General features: G+C 40.6%; 1 pseudogene; it reads right to left on the bottom strand.

The window, feature by feature from the left end:
• The window catches only part of LOC142402801 (dynein axonemal heavy chain 6-like), a 55,472-nt pseudogene that overhangs the window by 16,094 nt on the left and 23,929 nt on the right, over window positions 1–15,449 (bottom strand).

Here is a 15,449-nt window from a genome sequence, read left to right as displayed (position 1 = left end):
CCTCCAAGAGCAAATTATGCCTGACTGATTTAGTGGCCTTCTATGATGGAGTGACTGCATCAGTGGACAAGGGAAGAGCTACAAATGTCATCTACCTGGACTTCTGAAAGACCTTTGATAAGGTCCCCACAACATTCTTGCTGCTAAATTGGTGAGATACAGATTTGATGGATGGACTGTTAAATGGATAAGGAATTGGCTGGATGGCCATGTCCAAAGAGTTACAGTCAATGGCTCAATGTCCAAGTGGAAAACATAAGTGGTATCCCTCAAGGGTCCATACCGAGACTAACACTATTTAATTTCTTCATCAATGACAAAGACAGTGGGATTGAGGGCACCCTCAGCAAGTTTGTGGATGACACCAAGATGAGTGGTGCAGTTGATAGGCTTAAGGGAAGGGGTGCCATCCAGAGGGACTTTGACATGCTTGAGGAGTGAGCCCCTGTGAACATCACAAAGTTGAACAAGGCCACATGCAAGGTCCTGCATCTGGGTCGGGGCAATCCCCAATGTCAATACAGACTGGGGAATTAATGGATTGAGAGCAGCCCTGTGGAGAAGGACTTGAGGATACTGGTGGATAAAAAGTTGGACATGAGCCAGCAATGTGCACTTGCAGCCCAGAAAGCCAATCATATCCTGGGCTGCCTAAAAAGAAGCATGGCCAGCAGGTCAAGGGAGGTGATTCTCCTGCTCTGCTCCACTCTTGTGAGACCCCACCTGGAGTTTTGCATCCAGCTCTGGGGTCCCCAGCACAAGAAAGACGTGGACTTATTTGAGCAGGTCCAGAGGAGGGCCACAAAAATGATCAGAGGGCTGGAAGACCTCTCCTATAAAGAAAGGCTGAGAGAGCTGGGATTGTTCAGCCTGGAGAAGAGAAGACTTGGGAGAGACCTTATTGTGGCCTTTCAGTACTTATAGGGGGCTTATAAGAAAGTCAGAGAAAGAAGTTTTTACCAGGATCTGTAGTGACAGGACAAGGGACAATGGTTCTAAACTGAAAGAGTGTAGATTTAGATTGAAAATTTTTAAGAAAATTTTCAATTTCTAAAAAATTGAAAAAAATTTAGAAATTGAAAATTCAATTTAATTTAATTTAATTTAATTTAATTGAAAATTCAATTTAAAAATTGAATTTTCTAAAAAAGAAAATTTTTTATTATGAGGGTGATGAGAATATGGGCAATGCAAACTGCTATTGCTATCCTAAGAATGATTGAAGTGAAGGCTGGTGGGACTTAAGCATCACAGGCAAATTAATAAAAAATCAGTGTGGTTGAGTGTACTTTTTATGTTTTTATTCAAAGACAGTTAAAATTGCATAAGGACTCTCCGAATTTTTCAGAACAATCTGCTGTTTGCTCTCAATGGTTTTACAATATGCTAAAACCATAACTTACTGAATTGATGCCCACAATGAATGGCTGCACAAGCAGAAAGGCAATTGTCCACTTATTGCATGAAGAATGAGACAGAAAAGAGAGACAAAACCCCTTGTTAATTATCCACTTCAGCTCTCACTTTGGAAATGACAAGGTTACCTTATTTTAAAAATTAATTTCAAGCTTTCCTCCACATCATGATGAAATGAAGCTCTCTTGCTAGAGGAAAATTCTGAAAAAGAGGGCTCCTATACTTTAGCTTCAGCCTTTACCATCAGTGCTTTATGAAAGAAGCAGCAGATCACTCACAGTCTGCACAGCTCCATCTTTCTGTCTTTGAAATGGTCACAGTATTATTTTATCAGCCTTCACAGGCGTATTAGATCCAGCATTTATTTTAGTGCTATGTGTGGCACAAAATTTGAGTATCCACAGAGAAGATATATACTATAACATATAGTATACTACCAGAATTACAGATTTAAGAGATTTATGATGAAGGCCTCAAAAATTAGATGAGGTTGTCTATGAAATTTTACCTCTCTTCCTTTGTATCTGTACAGATTACTGAACAGACGGTTTTGACATACCATTATTATTATTATGAATACAAAGTTCCCCTCTAGGGTTGAAAGAGCAATGAAACAAGGAAGCCAGCACAAGGTGAGCATTCTTGCCTGGTAAATTGCTGCTGAGATATGTGAAAATCACTGAAAATTGAAACAGTTGTAGTTTACACACCTCTGTATATGCCATGTTCTCATAATCTACGCTACAGCCCATTTGTGCTACAGAACCACCACTGACAGGCCATGGACCTGCCTTGGCAGGGGAGAATTTCCCATGCTTCAGAGAGATTCTGGATGGGTCAGATCCACCCCAGACAGATCTCTGTCGTACATTATAGAGAATTCTTCAAGTCAAATGCAGGAACGAGGCAGTTTTAAAACACACCACCCTCTGCCGCCTTCTTCCCTGTAATTAAACAACTGTAAGTTCTTTAGTGGCTTTGCCCCTCAGCAATCACTCCTGCCATCTTCAGTATACAACAGATGACAAAAAAAGGACTGGAACTTTAATTCATAAAACTGGTTTGTGGTGCAGACAGAGGAACAGACACTAAATAAGAAGCTAGGAAAAACAAATAATTGCTGCCTCAGTCCCTGAGCTGGTAGAATTCAGAAGGTTAAAGCACATACTTCATACTGTTCCAATGAGAGTGCTTCAAGGAGCAGGGATAGCAGGTATCAGAAAGAAATGTGTCCTCCTCAAACAGAAGTGATATGCAATACAAATGCCACTATAAAAAGTGAAAGTCACAGAGTACCTGAGATCACATCCTTACAAACATTCAGACAAGGAAGAAAATCTCTGAATTTTGGAGGATAAATGCAAAGAATAGTAAAAACAAAATTCATGTTATGTTTAGAAACAGTAAAAAGTAATAACCCTATAACTTGTGGAAATGTTATATATAGGAAATATATAGAAATGTGGAATCCAATTAACTTTACCAGATTCACCACATAAAGAATTTAGAAGCTGAGGTGACCTTTATTTCTTTGCCAAAAAGTTTATCCCTGTCATAGACAGCTCCAAAATCTGTCAAAGCAACTCAGGAGGAGTGTGAGAGGCATAATGACCTAATTTATGCACATTTAAAACATCCACAGAAATAACAACTCTCTTGTTTCCTGGTGCACCTAGGAAATAAACAAAAAATGAATTAATTAATAGTGAGACATATCATTGCTTATAGTTTCTATTTATGAAATTAAAATTACAGATTTGAAGTAACACTTTAATTTTTTTGTCTAGAAACTGTTTGTTTACAACAAAGAATAAAAGCTTTATTATTGTTGTTGTTGTTTAACTTTGTAGGAACTCTGAAGTTTCCACTGTGCAACAGGGTGTAGTTTTAGATCAAATGAATACCAGCCTGCAGGTCTTGTCATGATGCAGACATCTAGGAACAGTTTTATTCACACTCTCATGCTATGAAACTCAAGAGCTAAACCTACCAGGTCAGTAGAAAAAAATCAGGAAAAAATGGGCATGAAAGCAGGGTGCATCTGAACGAAAGAGTAAATTAAGGACAAATAGAGAGAAAAAACAGGTTTTCATGGCATTTCATCTAGAAGCTGAAAGAGCTGGTAAGTACTTAAATCAGGCAAGTAATTTATATCCATGACTCTTAATCATAGATAACCTCAAGATGAACACAAATTTTATCAGTATTTGTTGCATTCTCTAGTTTAAAATCTTAGTAAATCATGGCAAGTCATTCCACTATCCCAGACATCTTAACTGTTTTCTATAATCTAGCAATGCCAAACAAACCACACTTCAGAAAAAGTTTCAGCTTTCAGAAAAGTCCATAATGGTTATTTTCTGGAAGGAAAAATTCAAATCATTTAAATAAATATGTAGTGTTTCTCCACTGCTATGGTTCCATATTTTGCCATCAGGGTTGGCAGAGGAGGAAGAATACATGGGTCAAGAGGATTTGCCAAAATTTGGGAAGCAGAGCTGACCAATGAAAGATTTTGATTAGTTCCATAAAGGAAGTAAAGTGCTGTATACTTCTATTTCTTTCTAGCTGTGTTGCTTGGGTCCCCAAAATGTCACTTATCTATCATTTATTTTACACCAACTTATTTTTTATGGGTGTGTATTTGCTGTTTGGATTATGTCGTGAATATACTTTGTGAAGAAAGGGATGTTTGCCTTGCAGACAAAAATATTGATATTAAAAGCCAGTTTACAGTTCAGCAGAAGAGTCTGTAGTTGTTCAGTTGTACTGGCAGGGGCTAAGCCTAGATGTGAATTAAATACGGGTAGTGTTTATTTCTACCACTGTTAGTAAGTTGGCTGACAGGCAATATACTAAAATAAATTTTTAATGTCAGACTATATGGTTATGATCGAACAATGCATTATAAATCATACTGGTAATATTTTTAAAAACTTTTTCATATAGCAAGCTCTGTGTTAAAATAAATTTGAAATATGAGATATCGCAGTTTTGTGCTCAGCTGTAAAACTAAAAGAACTACTTCTGTTAAATTATAGTGCTGAAGTTTCATTTGCTATGTTACAATTTAATAGTAACTTGACCGTGAAGCTAATTTTCAAAGTCACCATGCTCCATAGCATGTCATTAGAATCAGTGAACCATAGAATCATAAAGTAATTTAGGCCAGAAGGGACCCTCAGATATCTTGTATTCCAACCTCCTGCTCAAAGCAAGACTTATCAAATTAGGTTCCTTGTCCAGTAGAGCACTTGTCTCTACTTGTCTGGTAGAACGTTGAGCACCTCCAAGGATGGAGACTTGAGAACTTCTGTGAGCAAACTATTCCAGTATTCGCTCACCCACATGGTAAAAAAAAAACAAACCAAAAACTTTATATCCCCTGAGTCTTCTTTATATCCCCTGAGTCTTCTTTATATCCCCTGAGTCTATCCCCTGAGATCCACCCGAGAGTGTTGAAGGAGCTGGCAGATGTGCTCACCAAGCCCCTTTCCATCATTTACCAGCAGTCCTGGCTAACTGGGGAAGTCCCTGCTGACTGGAGATTAGCGAATGTGACACCCATCTTCAAGAAGGGCCGGAAGGAGGACCCGGGGAACTACAGGCCTGTCAGCCTGACCTCGGTGCCGGGGAAGCTGATGGAGCAGATCATCCTGAGTGCTATCACACGGCATGTAGAGAATAACCAGGGGATCAGGCCCAGCCAGCATGGGTTCAGGAAAGGCAGGTCCTGCTTGACCAACCTGATCTCCTTCTATGATAAGGTGACCCGCCTAGTGGATGAGGGGAAGTCTGTGGATGTTGTCTATCTAGACTTCAGTAAAGCCTTTGACACGGTTTCCCACGGCATTCTCCTGGAGAAACTGGCTGCTCATGGCTTGGACGGGTGTACTCTTCGCTGGGTAAAGAACTGGCTGGACGGCCGGGCCCAGAGAGTGGTGGTGAATGGAGTTTACTCCGGTTGGCGGCCGGTCACAAGCGGTGTTCCCCAGGGCTCGGTGTTGGGGCCAGTTCTGTTTAACATCTTTATCAATGATCTGGACGAAGGGATCGAGTGCACTCTCAGTAAGTTTGCAGACGACACCAAGTTGTGTGGGAGTGTTGATCTGCTGGAGGGTAGGCAGGCTCTGCAGAGGGACCTGGACAGGCTGGATCGATGGGCTGGGGTGAATTGTATGAGGTTTAACAAGGCCAAGTGCAAGGTCCTGCACTTGGGCCACAGCAACCCCATGCAACGCTACAGGCTTGGGGAAGAGTGGCTGGAAAGCTGCCTGGCAGAGAAGGACCTGGGGGTGTTGGTTGACAGCCGCCTGAATATGAGCCAGCAGTGTGCCCAGGCGGCCAAGAAGGCCAATGGCATCCTGGCCTGTATCAAAAATAGCGTGGCCAGCAGGACTAGGGAAGTGATTGTGCCCCTGTACTCGGCACTGGTGAGGCCGCACCTCGAATACTGTGTTCAGTTTTGGGCCCCCCACTACAAGAGGGATATTGAGGTACTGGAGCGCGTACAGAGAAGGGCAACGAAGCTGGTGAAGGGTCTGGAGCAGAAGTCTTATGAGGAGCGGCTGAGGGAGCTGGGACTGTTTAGCCTGGAGAAAAGGAGGCTGAGGGGAGACCTCATCGCTCTCTACAACTACCTGAAAGGAGGTTGTAGAGAGGTGGGGGTCGGTCTCTTCTCCCAGGTAACAAGTGATAGGACAAGAGGAAATGGCCTCAAGTTGCGCCAGGGGAGGTTTAGACTGGATATTAGGAAATTTTTCTTCACCGAGAGGGTTATCAAGCATTGGAACAGACTGCCCAGGGAAGTGGTTGAGTCGCCATCCCTGGAGGTATTTAAAGGACGTTTGGATGAGGTACTTAGAGACATGGTGTAGTGATGGTTTTTGGCAGTGTTAGGTTTATGGTTGGACTCGATGATCTTAAAGGTCTTTTCCAACCTATATGATTCTGTGATTCTGTGATTCTGTGATTCTCTTCCCCAGGCTAAACAAACCCAGTTCTCTCAGCCTTTGTTAATATGTCAAGTGTTCCAGACCCCTGACTATCCTGGTGGCCTTCCACTGGACCTAACTCTAGTATGTGAAAATCTGTGGCAGAAAGTATTTCAAAATGTTGCTATTCAAATAAAGAAATAATTAGGAAAATAATTATCTCGAATATTTATTTCTTCTCTAATTTGGATTCAATAATCTCTTGTGTTCTTGATGATGTCTGAGCAGAGAAATTTAGATAAATTGGCACATAGCCTGTTTATCTTGAATTTGTTTTAGCAGTCCCTTTGCAACTACAGACATCAGAAAGAAATGTAAAATTACTAGTAATAACTATAGCATATTTGCAGCTGTGTATAGTTACATGTATGTATTTTATGCTTCATTATGCAATAGTGTACATAGTTCAATGAAATAATTCAAAGGAATGGAAGAAGTTAAACAGATGCCAACCCTTCCTTCTGCTTTCCAGTTCACCTTGCAACAGGCTGTTATGCTACTCCTCTCCACTTCCAGAGGGACATAGCAGCATCAACCAATGCACCCAGGATATTTCACATTCCACTTGCAATGCTTGTTGCTTAGGAACAATGAATTAACATATAAACTCAGCAACCTTTTTTTACCAAAACCACATATTCCAGAGGAAATAAAACTAAGATCTGTAGAATAACTTGCTCCAGGTGTATTTTCTTCTTAAAACTAAATTGAGTTTGGTTGCTATTTCTACTTTACCATTTTTTCTTCTTGATGTATCCTAAAATCATGTTTGGCCACATGATGCCCAGGCCTGTATCTTGAACAGACAGTCAGACTAACAGGGTAAGATACATGAACAGAGAAAATCACTGTCCATGAGAGCACTGGTTTGCATGTGCCAACACTGAATTTCCTCTGCCATGATGTTACACTTTCCTAGGAGTTGTAAGCAGTTGTAAACTCCTGATTACAACTCTCTGACCTACCTTTCTTATTCTGTCCTCCCTAATTTTACTATCCAGAAATCCAGATAACTATCTTCCCTTCAACTTTTAAGATCACTAATTAATGTATTAAGGATCAATGCCTGATAATTGTGAACGACTCCACTGTTAAATAAATACTCTTTGCTCTACTTTTTGTCTCACAGTTTCCACCAAACACAGATATATTCATATATTACTTAACAGATAAACAGCCCTGGAATTAACATCAGATGGAACTCACTGTGCCAAGAAGAAATCTGGCTACTAGAAACCAGCCTGCTGGGCTACAGGGAGTGAAGGCCACACACTACTATGCATGTATTCCTGAGAAGTCTCAGACAGCATAAGGAATGCACAGCTGGCACCCAGCTCCCCTGAATATCAAGTGTCTTCCCTTTGGCAGAATAAAGATTTCTGTGCAGGATTCACTGGTGGCTTTTAATGGTGTCCCCTGAAAGCTGCAGCACCTCCGTGACTTGTTTTTTCACTTATTTCCCTATTACCATCATATCCGAGACTAGTACTGTTGGGCTCTGCCAATAAGATAAGTGAGGTGAAGATTAGGCTGGGACTGCTGAGTGTGAGTGTGGAACAGAAGATGAACACTTCTGTACTCTTAGGACTTGGGCAGAAGCTGTTTCAATGCTCAAAAATGCCAACACATATCAGCAGACCTTCCTACAGCTGTGAGATAACCTGAGCAGGGTTTTGAAACAAAAGAAAGCAATATGTCCTAGGGAAGAGATACATCCCAGAGGGGCATAAGGATCCCAAAAAATATAATATATTTTACTGATAGGTGGAATCACTGTTGTCACATTATGGCAGCTGTCTAGCAACACAAGGATATACAAGTATAGAATGAATTAAGTATAATTATAAAGTGATTGCACAGCAGGTGAATGTTCTCAAAAAGAAAAAACCCATGATGAGCCCAGCAGTATCCTGATATGCTACCGCTCTGCATTTTGATTAATCACTCAACACCTGAAATGTGAATTTACAAATGTTGACATAAACTATGACTTTATAAATTGATCGCTGTATAGGTAAAAGTGAATATACAACATACAGCCAATAAAGAACCAGGCTGTGAGGCTTAAAAACTAACATAGGACCTCTAACGACTATAGGTACCCAAGACATGGTATTTCAGTAAGAAAATAATATTCCTCTTCTTATTTCTGCATTCAAAATTATTACTTTGACCTCCCAGATTTCTGCTCCACTGAGTCACCGGCTTTCTTTACTCTGGCCTCAGGGTTTTCCTCAAGCAGTTGTCTCACAAAGATATCAAAATCATCCCAGTAGTATTCAGTTTAATTTCCACCCACTGACCATGAGAAGCATAAAACAAAAGTCAGGCAGATAATGGGATGTAACTTTGAGTGCCCCAGTGAGGAATAAATACTGCTTAAAAAGTATTTTGTATGGTATTTTTCTGCAGAGTACCATTTGAAAAAGGTCCAGCTGTCATGAATGAGGTGAACTACTTCCTATTAACTACAAGGCAAGTACATTAAGCAAATCATCAAAGCCCAGGGCTAATGAAGTCAAAAGCAAAAAATAAACTACTTAAGAGTTCCCCTGAATATTTTCAGCAAAATTCCACAAGTTGGCATACAGATTTGCTCAGCAAGGTATGCTTGGTTTCCCTGATGCCTTGGAGGGGATTACATGGGATCAAGAGCCTGCCTGGAGTGATGTTTTAAAACCTACACAAACTGACAGTTTGAAATTGACAAATGCCTTTACTTGTGCCATAACCCTCCTTCTTGCGATTGAAGGACAGTAACTATAATTAAAATTATAGTCTACCCTCAAATGGTATAATCAACAGGGAAGGGCTTCTCTGAAATTAAAACATGAGCACAGCAGGCAAAGGAAACAGCTTTTCCACTGCAGATCTCAAAGAAGTGGAAGCTTCTCTTGGGTCCTCCTCCCCAACATACTGAAACAGTTTTGGCTCCGCTGACATGAAAGGACACCAAGAAACCACCACCAGCTAGTGCAATCATTCCTGCATCACAATTTCCTTTGCGGGAACATTTAGGGAGGTGCAAGAACTAAAGCTTCAAGCACCTGTGACTAATTTCTTCTGGCACTAAAAGAGTACGTGGAACTTGCTATTTAAGACAGCCATTTCCCACCCTGAGTGCACTCACTGTGGAGAGAGTCCTGGTGAGTGCAAAATATGAAATCAGATCTGACCTAAGGATCTGATTTCATATTTTGATCTGAACTAATACCTCTCCATGTGACAGTTTTTAGAAATTTTTGATCTGTCTGAAACTAAGCTCACAATATATAAAGTTAGGTCCTCAGGAAATGAGAAATTATTGATATTTCTGTTAGATGTGATTTGGCCACCAGTTTTAGGAAGGAAATTGGCAAGCTAGCAACAGAATCCAAATCTCCTCAGGCACAGACAAGAGCTTTAATCATGTTTCTGCATCAGTGGTTTTTATACCTGCTACATGCCTTTCAGGTACTAAACTGAATTAGGTATAATCCTTCCAAGCAACTGCTTTGTTTACAAAATAAACCTGATGTTTTTATGAACCCTGCAGACCTTCAAATCAGATTAAGTCAGTGAAGGTTTTTGTGAGGTAGTGCACAAGCATGATTCCGTGAAAAACTGATCAAATATACACGGAAATGTCATCAAAATTAAGTAACGAAACTAATTCAGTCATTTGGCCAGTCATTCAGTCTCGTTATCTTTTCAGAGTTCAAGTTAGTCTCAACTTAGGTTAGTCTCAAAAAAGGTTTTTTTGCATGTGTTTTTAAAATAAAATGGAAAAAAAAAAATCAGTTGCAATTGTGAAATTTCTCTTACTTCAGACAACATGCTAATGAGCTGCAGACAGCAGTAAAATGCTTAGTCTTGTGAGGCAGCCAACACATGCATGACTATGAAGCTCCAAATTGCTTACATAGGAGTTCAACTTTGTAGACAACACTGTCAAGCACACAGATAGATGCAGCAAATTTATTATGATACTGAGACTCAAAGCAGATATGCATCAGAATGAAAGCTCCTTCCTACTATGTTAGGAAAGACCTAAGCCCTCAATCAGTTCCTAAATGAGGCTAAGAGAGCAGAATGACAGGTATTTTTTCCCTTAATAACATAGGGATGTCACAAATATTAACAATAAGAGCAGTGAATGGCATTCAATTATTAACATCCAATCAATAGAAGACATAAAAAGTCGCCTTGCCCCTACTGCACTTTGTTCTAAATAAAAAGATACTGTGTTAAAAAAAAAAAGGAGTAGGAGCTGCCTCATGTGCATAAGCAATTTTTAGAAAATTGCAGTGTGAACAATTTGAGCCATTTTTTTTTTAATAGGCAGCCAAATGACACTTCCCTGACACAGAATTATATCTATGCTGAATTTCAAAATTCTGATGCAAAGTAATAAACTTGGTGCTGAAAAAATGCTGGAAAAGTATCCAACCTTCCTAACAGTACTTATTTATGACAAAAATATTTTTTTAATTTGAAGCTGCTAAAATAATAAAAAAGATAACAAAATCCAAACTTGAAAAAGTAAAGACAAAAAGGACTAGATGGATTTTCTCAAAGTTACCATGAACAGAAAACAGTGCCAGACAGGCTAGTGTGAAACAAAAATGTAACTCTCTTCCTATCAAACAAGTTAAACTAAACTATGATGCACATTAAACTAAACTTCGTGTAAACTAAACAGGTGTAGCAGTGTTTTACTATGGTAACATTTATAGCATGATTATGCAATAAGAAACAAAGTTTTACGTTAAAAAAATGCCTGAACAATAGCACATCATCTGCAAGAAACTTTTTAAAGTTAGATTCTCTTAAAGTCCTTACTAAAATCATGTCTTCATTCAGATCTGAGTTTTCTCTCTTTAGTGATCTAGAGAAATAGAACAACAAATAATGAACAAAGATTACTTAATTTTACTTAATTGTTTAGACTTAAATACACTCTTATTTATAAATATTTAATTGATTACTTACATACATAGTGAATGGATTAAATGTCAAAATTATTATTCATAGAATCATAGAATCATTAAGATTGGAAAAGACCTCTAAGATCATCTATTTCAACTGTCAACCCAACACCTCCATGCCTACTAAACCATGTCCTGAAGTGCCTCGTCTACATGTTTTTTGAACTCCTACAGGGATGGTGACTCCACCACCTCTCTGGGCAGCCTGTTCCAATGCTTGACCACCCTTTCAGTAAAGGCATTTTTCCTAATATCCAATCTAAACCTCTCCTGACGCAACTTGAGGCCATTTCCTCTCGTCCTATCACTTGTTACTTGGGAGAAGAGCCCGACACCCACATCACTACAACCTCCTTTCAGGTAGTTGTAGAGAGCGATAAGGTCTCCCCTCAGCCTCCACTTCTCCAGACTAAACAACCCCAGTTCGCTCAGCCACTCCTCATAAGACTTGTTCTCTAGACCCTTCACCAGCTTTGTTGCCCTTCTCTGGACGTGATCCAGCAACTCAACGTCTTTCTTATAGTGAGGGGCCCAAAACTGAACGCAGTGTTCGAGGTGCGGCCTCACCAGTGCCCAGTACAGGGGGACAATCACTTCCCTAGTCCTGCTGGCCACACTATTTCTGATACAAGCCAGAATAGGGTTGGCTTTCTTGGCCACCTGGGCTCACTGCCGGCTCATGTTCAGCCGGCTGTCAACCAGCACCCCCAGATCCTTTTCCGACAGGCAGCTTTCCAGCCACTCTTCCCCAAGCCTGTAGCATTGCATGGGGTTGTTGTGACCCAAGTGTGGGACCCGGCATTTGGCTTTGTTAATGTCATGCAGATGACTTCGGCCCATCCATCCAGCCTGTCCAGGTCCCTCTGCAGAGCCTTCCTACCCTTGAGCAGATCAACACTCCCACCCAATTTGGTGTCATCTGCAAACTTACTGAGAGTGCATTCAATCCCCTCATCCAGATCATTGATAAAGATATTAAACAAGACTGGCCCCCAAACTGAGCCCTGGGGAACACCGCTTGTGACCGGCCGCCAACTGGATATCACTCCATTCACCACAACTCTCTGGGCTCGTCCATCCTGCCAGTTTTTTACCCAGCAAAGAGTACACCCGTCCAAGCCATGAGCAGCCATTCTCTAGGAGAATGCTGTGGGAAATGGTGTCAAAGGCTTTACTAAAGTCCAGGTAGACAACATCCACAGCCTTTCCCTCACCCACTAGGTGGGTCACCTGGTCGTAGAAGGACCTGCCTTGGTCAAGCAGGACCTGCCTTCCATAAACCCATGCTGGCTGGGCTTGATCCCCTGGTTGGCCTGCACATGCCTGTTGAGCGCCCTCAAGATGAACCGCTCCATAATTTACCCTGGTACTGAGGTCAGGCTGACAGGCCTGTAGTTCCCCGGATCCTCCTTCTGGCCCTTCTTGTAGATGGGCATCACACTGGCAAGCCTCCAGTTGTCTGGGACCTCCCCTGTTAACCAGGACTGCTGATAAATTATGGAGAGTGGCTTGGCAAGCTCCTCTGCCAGCTTCCTCAGTACTCATCCAAATCCAAATTCATTTGGATTTTATTTTATTTGACCTGATTCTATTCACATCCTCACAAAATAATGCTGTAAACAGCTAGAAAGCCACTTATTTTTTTCCAAATTCCCATTTTTGACTGGCTGGTGTTTATGTATTATTTATTTCCTAATAGTACTGAACAAGGAAACAAAGCTAGCTAACCATGTCACCCAAACAAATCAATGCTACCTAACAAAGTTCTGAGAGATCCATTAAGGTAAATACTATTCATCTTTCCCTTGGCATCTAAATGTCCTCTTCTTTTGGATTGAAGAAAAATGTAGCTTTTAAAAAAATAATCAGTGGCTGAATTGAAACATTTTCAGAGATTTTCATAAGGTTGTTATAACCTGCAGTGTATGGAGAAACTTACTTGGCCATCGTTAATACAGACTTAGCTGCTCTTATTCCAAAGTCATAGTGATCTTCCTGAGAGAGCGCTTCACTGCAGAATTTGTACATTTGAGTCATCTTCCTTACAAGAGGTTTGCTAGATTCAAATTCTTCAGAATACAATATCATGGCGGAGGGGGGGGACACACACGACTGCGAACTGGTTTCAAAACTTATTGTAATTCTTTGGTATTACAAATTCTTGTAATACCAAACAACAATCTTGTTTCCTTTCTTTTTCCCGTTTCCCTTATTAGGTGGCACCCTAATACTCTGGCATGGAACATTCAGGGTAAAGATAGATTACAGCAAAGTATCTGGTAATCTTTGAAATGTGAAGCTGTATCTACTAAGCCTGGCCTTTGGCTTAGCCAGAGCAAATGAACAGCTTGTAGTGAGGGAACTGCTGGGTAACAGCATCCTTAACCAGATGCAAGCTGTCTGGCAGCCACAAAGACACTTCTCATGCACTAGTGGCCGAAGTCACACACACTGAGGCATCATCACCCACACAAGTACACTGTCTGTTCATGTAAACGTGATGTATACACAAACACTCCCCATGACAATTTGCACTGCACAATTTGGTGGTATGTAGACAGGATGTAGCTCAATATCACAGGGATGTTTAGGGGTACAAGTAAGATTAGGGAATAATTTATCAGACTCTCTGGAAAATGGCTTTAAAAGTAGGAAACTGTAAGACTGCATAATCTGGAAACAAAGCAACATGGACTAAATTAAGGAAACATTAGGTACATTGGTCTCAGTTCTAACATTAAATGAACGCAGAGGTCTCTTGCACAAGCTCACATTTACTTAAAAAAGCATAGGTATTAGAGGCCTGAACTAAGTAATATATTCAGAGCTGGTATGGGAATAAACTTTGAACAATGATGCATTTTAATAAATATAAACCTTTTTTAGTGCTTAACTGAAAAAAAAACCAAAAGCCAAGAATTTCAAATAAACACTTAATTTCCACCATTAACTAAAACTGTTACTCCCCTTGCCATAAAGCCTGGTTGATTTCAATTCAGCACCAAGAAAAATGCCATGACAGGTGCAACTCTGGAAACAGCAACTACTCTCTCTTTTTTCCCAGTCCAGGCATTCTTGGCTGCAGTACGTGCATCAGTTATAGCATGACTCCTACTTCCAAATGATATGTCAAAATAAGGAAAAAGATGAGTCTCCTATTCCTTGAGGGAATGATTGTTCAAGTACTAAATGCTGCTGAAACAGGCAAATACTTGTTTCCTGAACAGATTGCTTCCTGTCACAGTAACCGTCTCCAGATGAGAAAGGGGTATGAACTTGAACTCATGCCTTGTCCTCACTTGTGTGGAACCCATAGGAAACCAGAAGTTTTCTGCTGTGATGATTCCCCAATGAAACTAGGCTCAAATACTCCTGGTTCTGGCGATAACCCTATAGGTTTCTTTAGGCCTGTAAGAAGGGATAAAAGATAAGATCCACAAAGTCCAATGAATAAGATCCTTAATTACAAACAATTAATGCTTAAACTGATATACTCACATTAAAAGATAAGGACTGAATGAGTACAGAGACTGGAGATTCAGGCCTTCAGGGTTGTGGCTTGGTTATGGATGAGAACATTTCCTTGATGCTCCCCATGTGACATTTACTCTTTGGCTAAATAAAAAAAAAAAAAATCTGTTTACAGTGTGTTTCGTTAAGAGTTACTGTAGTGTAGGAGTCCAAGGAGTGGCTGGGGGGGTGGAACCCTCCCGTTGAGTCATGAGGTTCAGACAGGACCCCCTTGCTTTCTAAACTCCTTCTCAGAGAGGAGTCTAGGTGCGGCTAAGTCCAGTCCTATTCTCAGACTTGGTCAACGGTTATTTTCTAAGGATTGTATACGCAGCCATTCATCAGAGTAAAGGCGACAGGGTTAATTTAAATGCGCTGCACCCCCAGTCTAGTCGTGTTGCATGAACTATACGGCCACATTAATAAAAAGTGCAGCTTATTAGAGCAACAGATACACAGATTCTTTGGATTACCGGTGATAAATTTACTGTCTGCAAAGCACATGCAAATACCAAGAGTATGAGTGACACTGCTGGCTATAAACGCGTTAAAAGGTAATAAA

The sequence above is a fragment of the Mycteria americana genome, chromosome Z (assembly GCF_035582795.1).
Source record: "Mycteria americana isolate JAX WOST 10 ecotype Jacksonville Zoo and Gardens chromosome Z, USCA_MyAme_1.0, whole genome shotgun sequence".
In the NCBI taxonomy this organism is placed as follows: domain Eukaryota; kingdom Metazoa; phylum Chordata; class Aves; order Ciconiiformes; family Ciconiidae; genus Mycteria; species Mycteria americana.
This window is presented reverse-complemented; position numbering and strand designations above follow the sequence as displayed.